The sequence below is a fragment of the Pinus tabuliformis genome, chromosome 1_1 (assembly GCF_031772625.1).
Source record: "Pinus tabuliformis cultivar Carrire ecotype Pingquan chromosome 1_1, CPIR1, whole genome shotgun sequence".
NCBI classification, from domain to species: Eukaryota; Viridiplantae; Streptophyta; class Pinopsida; order Pinales; family Pinaceae; genus Pinus; species Pinus tabuliformis.
The window spans coordinates 686,556,363-686,562,429 of record NC_142297.1 but is presented as its reverse complement, the minus strand read 5'-3'; positions in this window follow the sequence as shown (position 1 = coordinate 686,562,429).

Below are 6,067 nucleotides of genomic sequence, written 5' to 3'. Positions count from 1 at the left end.
ACACATCCCACATCCGTGAATTTTCTCCGATCAAACTTCGTAGCAGGTTTCCCAAGCTCCTCTTTACCACCTCTATTTGCCTGTCTATCTGTGGGTGATAAGCAGAGCTGAAACTTAATTGTGTGTCCATATTTTTCCACAAGGTGTGCCAAAATTGCCCTGTAAATTTCACGTCCTATTGGAAACAAAGGACTTAAGCAGGCCGTGTTGCCTAGATATACTCTGTGAAAAATAAGTGGGCCATGTGAGTGGCATCGCTGGTTTTTTTACAAGGAATGAAATGTGCCATTTTTGAGAACCGGTCCACTACCACCATCATAGAATCATAACCCCGTTGCGTTCTTGGTAGACCCAAGGCAAAGTCCAAGCTGACTGAGTCCCATGGTCTACTTGGAATGGGCGTAGTGTGTGTAGAGTCATGTATTCTGACTATGTCCTTTCACCAATTGACACACTTTACATCTAGTTAAAAATCTATTACACATCCCTTCGCATTCTTGGCCAAACTCTAAAAGCCAACTCTGACAGGATCTGATGAAGCCACACGGCTTCCTTACTATCTTCTACAGCACCAAGATACTCTACCTCTGCTGAAGGAAGAGAAATGGCACTTTATTTCTTGCAAGCCATGTAATAGGTCCTAAAGCAAGAGTGAACACATCACCTGCAGTAGACTTCCGATCATTAGGGTCACCAACCCAATCAGAATCAATGAAACCAACCAATAGAGGAGATGCTTCTGCACTGTAATGAATCCCAAACTGAACTGTACCTCAAACATAACGAATTATGATTTTAGCTACTTTCCAATGACTTTCATGTGGGTTTTTCATAAACCAAGAAATAAGGACAACTGCAAAGGAAACGTCAGGACGAGTATGGGTCAGGCACAAAATTTTTCCTACAAGTTGACAGTATAAGATAGCATCAACTTCAGGGGAAGTACAAGTGACTGAAAGTTTGGCTCCAGAATAAAAGGGAGAAGGGGTTGGCTTACATTCTTCCATATGAAAATGGTGTAGAATATCACAGGCATACTTGGACTGGGAAAGGGAAACATATTCCTTGGATTGCAAGATTTGAAGACCAAGAAAATAATGCAAGTGTCCTAAGTCTTCCACTTCAAACTTCTTTTTGAGGCTGGAGTTCACATGGTTTATGAGGTTGCGATCACTACGAGTAAGGATAATATCATCAACATAAATAACAAGAATGATAAGAGACTTGCCCACTCTCTTGGTGTAGACATTATTGTCAGAATGACACCTAGAAAAGCCAATTTCTAAAAGAAAGGTATCCATTTTGGCATACCAAGCCCAAGGGGCTTTCTTGAGACCATAAAGGGATTTCTTAAGCTGACATACAAGGCTGGATTTTGTTTGTATAAAGCTAGTAGATTGTTCCATATAGATTTCTTCATGCAAGTCCCCATGCAAGAAGGCATATTTAACATCCATTTGATGGACTTCCCATTTGAAAGAGGTAGCAAGGGAAAGAACAAGGTGGATAGAGTTCATTTGGCAACAGGGTAGAAGGTTTCCATATAGTCAATGCCTTCAACTTGTGAAAAACCCTTAGCAACAAGACGAGGTTTATGTTTATCAACTTTTCCATCTGGTCCATACTTGGTTCTATAAACCCATTTGCATTTAACAAGTTTTCGTCCCTTTGGAAGAGGAACAAGATCCCATGTATCATTTTCCAATAATGAACGATTTCTTCATCATCATATTTGCATCCCAATCTGGATGGCCTAAAGCTTCTACAAAGGTGTACGGATCATAATTCGCTCAATCTTGAGCTAGTAATGAGAGGATCTATCGAACTAAGAACGTGTACATCGTTGATTTGTAGGATCACCTGCAAGAGCACCTGCTGCATCCGAGTAGCAAAGACCCATTTTGGAAGCTGAGGAGCTGAAGGAGGATCCTTAGAAGGTGGAGGAGGATTGACATCCTCACTATCATCATCTGAAGAAGAAATGTTTTTAGATGTATAAGGGATAGAGATAGGTGACACATCCGCCGAACTAGGCTCGTAGGCCGATATATTTTCAAAAAACTTCACATATCTTCTAATGATAATAGTTTTTGACTTAAGTGGAATAAGTCTATATCCTTTGACATCTTCATAATATCCAACAAAAATACATTTTTCACTCTTAGGTTCTAAAGCATTATGTTTATCATCTGGATTATGGGCCCATGCTTTACTTACAAAAGCATGAAAGTGACTTACATCTGGTTTAATTGAGCTCCATGCTTCTTTTGGAGTGATATTATTTAAAACCTTAGTAGGAGCGTGATTTACTATCTAATTTTCATAGTTAATTGCTTCTACCCAAAAATTAAGACTAAGTCCTTTAGATTGAAGCATACAATTAGTCATTTCCTTTAAGGTACAATTCTTCCTTTCAGCTACACCATTTTGTTGTGGAGTATATGGAATAGTATGTTTCATTTGAATTCCATTGTTAGTGTAAAAGTTGATGATTTTGTTGTTAACATATTCTCCACCATTATCAGATCTTAACTTAAGAATTTGATGTCCAGATTTCTTTTCAACAAAGGCCTTAAAGGCCAAGAACATGCTAAATACTTCACTCTTGAGTTTTAAGAAGTATACCCAAGTGCGTCTAGAGAAATCATCAATGAAAGTTAAGAAACACTTGTAGCCAGAGAATGAAACAAGTGGAAGTGAACCACATAAATCACTATGCACAAGCTGTAAAGGGGCTGAGTCATGCCAAGAGGCATGTTTTTTCAAAACTATCCTGATGATGTTTTCCGAGAGTACACATCCGAAACAAACACCATCTCTACAAGACACCATTGGAAGACATGTCACCATATTTTCTTTACATATATTCTGAAGGGAAGGATATTTTAAGTGACCAAATCGCTCATGCCAAAGTTTTCTCACTTCATCATTATGAGCAACAAATACCGAGGGAAGATTTGATGTCCCAAAGGTGTTAAACTTATACAACCTTGTATAATCATCATTAATGCCAATAGCTAAAATCTATCTAGGATCTCTTAGGTCATTAATTACAACATCGTGAGGTGAAAATTCAACGATTTTACCTTCACCTGAATGAGTTATATGATACATAGATAGAAGGTTGCAGGATAAGGTTGGAACACATAATACATCATTAAATTGACCATTGTCTAGATGAACAGTTCTAGTCCCTACAACACTAAGAGATCTATCATCACCAACATATATATTTTTGGTGTTACAATCATTTAAAGAAGAAAACATGGCTTTGTTTTTGGCCAAGTGATAAGAAGCTCCAGAATCAATGAGCCACTCATTAGAATGAGAAGAATAAGATACAGCTAGTGCATAACCAGACCCAGATGCTTGAAAACCACATGTAGAAAGTGTTATTCCTCAAGTTGAAGTTGAAGTTGAAGAGTTCTCCAAATGGATGTTATGCTTCTTCATTGTTGCTTCCAAGGCTTCCATATTCTTAAAGCATTTGGATTCTATGTGGCCACTTCGATTACAAAAGTGGCAATGTCTATCAGTCTTCTTCCCTTTGTTTTTATTTGCCTTATCATTTAATTGAAATGATTTTTCATTTTGAGATTGAAATTGCTTAGGACCCTTGTTTGTTTTAGGACCATTCTTTTTAGGATACTGCTTTTTAGAATTCTTTGAATTTGGCTGCTGGTCGATGGGTAAGGCTTCCTTAGAAGAGTTTCTGTCACACGGAAACTGTCAAGGGTGCGGACACGACTGACCTTCCTAGAAGTCTAAGACATTCTAATGACAAACAAGACAAAAAGGAGTGATCTTTCTCTAAATACACCTTTTATAACATGAAAACTACAAGTGTTTAGGCTTACCTTATTCCAAAACGCTGTTGTTGAAGTCCGTTCTTGACGATCCGGATGAGCTCCTCCTTCAAGTCAATTCCTGCAACCACAAACAATCAAACAATTACCAAGCACTTGCATTTCATATAATAAAACATATATCCAACATGCAGACCAAGGAACACATGAAATAACTCATTAACATAAGCTATTGAGAAAAATAAACCAGTTTGTATTAATAACGAAACAAAGAAACTCTTACAACCTGGCCTTGGTGTTGTGCAAGTTCCTCCCAGGGTCCATCAAGGGTTTTCCTCTACTTTGACAAAGCTCACCCTCTCCCAAGTAGAATCAAGTGAAGACAATCTCTCCTCACAAAGGCTCTAATGGAAGACCTAAATCCTGCAGCATTTACCCAAAGAAAATGTATAGCTCCAACCTCCTTTCCTCCTGGCTCAATGCCTTTATTTATAGTGCTGTAAAGAGGTTATTCTGGTCCACCATCAATGGGATCATCCCCCTCTTTGGGTGGGATAGCTCCCTTATTGATGGGATAAGACTCCCCTTAATAGAGATACATGAACCAACTGGAGGCGCATCCATTTCATCAAACCGACCTCTAGAATGTTCTAGAAGTAACCACAAGTAACTTTTTCAAGATAAAACTCGCGCATTTTGTCTTTTACAGAGGGACGCACCTGTCCCTTTACATACAGAGCGTCCATGGACGCAGTTTTTGTGAACAAGGTTCGCGTCCCCGCAGGTAAGACTAGAGAGAACCTGCGACCCCAGAGATAAACATGATTTTTACAAGACTTTCTCTCTATTTTTGAGTTTGAGATGGATAACAGAGGCATAGACTTGCCTAAGAGGGTAGCATGACTGTTGATTTGAGCCATACTAACTGTAAGTAGTCAAGGTGACATTTTTTAGTGTAACAGATTGCCCCTAAAGTGCGAAGCCTGAAATAGAATAGGGTTTTGTAATTCTAGGAAGGGTGAAGCGCTTTATCATTTCAAGGATTACCTTGTGGATGGCCTGAATGGAACCTGCAATTTTCAACACAAAATACATGGATAAGAATATATCATCACTGAGGTAGGCATTCCCATACTCAGATTCAAAACTTTAACTAATGGACTAACTACTCTGATACAGGAATGATCTTGCAGTACATCATTTTTATAGACTTTTGTAGACACAGTATGGACGCAGCCATCTGTTTATGATGAGCCTACATAGATAATGAATACAAAACTCCTCGCAGCCTGGATGGTAGAAACTAGATCCAGGGTCTTCACTTCTACTTCTCGAATTGGTACGATTCTAGCCATGTGATTAAATGATTCGATGTCGAACATGGTAGAAACCACTTGATTACCAGTCAATGATGTAAACTGTTTAACAAGCGTGAGAGAAACCACCAGTAATGTCAATGGTCCTCAAAGTACCAAGCACAACCCGTGAAATGTGAATAGATGTTTTGATGTCGAACACTTCACGGAATCCTCTGATCGAAAGTCAATGATGTAAACTGACGTCAAAGGCGAGAAACCTGCCATTGATGCATGCAGACTTCAAGGTACTGTCGATTCCTAAGTCATCTTTCTAGATAATGTGTCGATGTCGATAGAAAGCGACCCGTTGCAGGCAAGCCCGCAACACGAAATCATTGTTCAAGTTGAAGAAATGTTGCTGTAAGGACTGACTCAGGGATGGTCAAATGGATGACAAGTATTTTGCAGATGAAAGTTTGTTGTTTGCAGACCTCTTGAACACATAACGACACAACAGATGGCTTGGTGACGAATAACTCAAAGTTAATCCCCGAAACCCAGTTAAAGACTTTCAAAGTGACTTGGTCAACTGTGAGGTGAAAGATTTCCCAACCCAGGTGAATAACAAGTGTCGTGTTCAAGAGCGGTAATAAAGTTTCTTCTGAGACAAAAGGTGACAAATAGGTTCATTCTTCTCTTTTTTCCCCCACCATTTCTGGCAAGTACCTCTTTATTTTTAACAAGCTTGAGGAGGATAACATATGCTTGATTGTAAGCTCATCCTTCGGACGAGTCCAACCTAGTTTAAATTCGAACCCTAGGAAGGAGTGGTTCGTTCCTGTTTGTAATTGAACAGGTCCTCTACTGTAAAAATTTAACGAGCCCAGTATAGGAGAAACTCGGCGTTTTTCATTTTTAGAGAGTCTGAAAAAACTAAAGGAGACTCCACGTTGAACTTTTTCG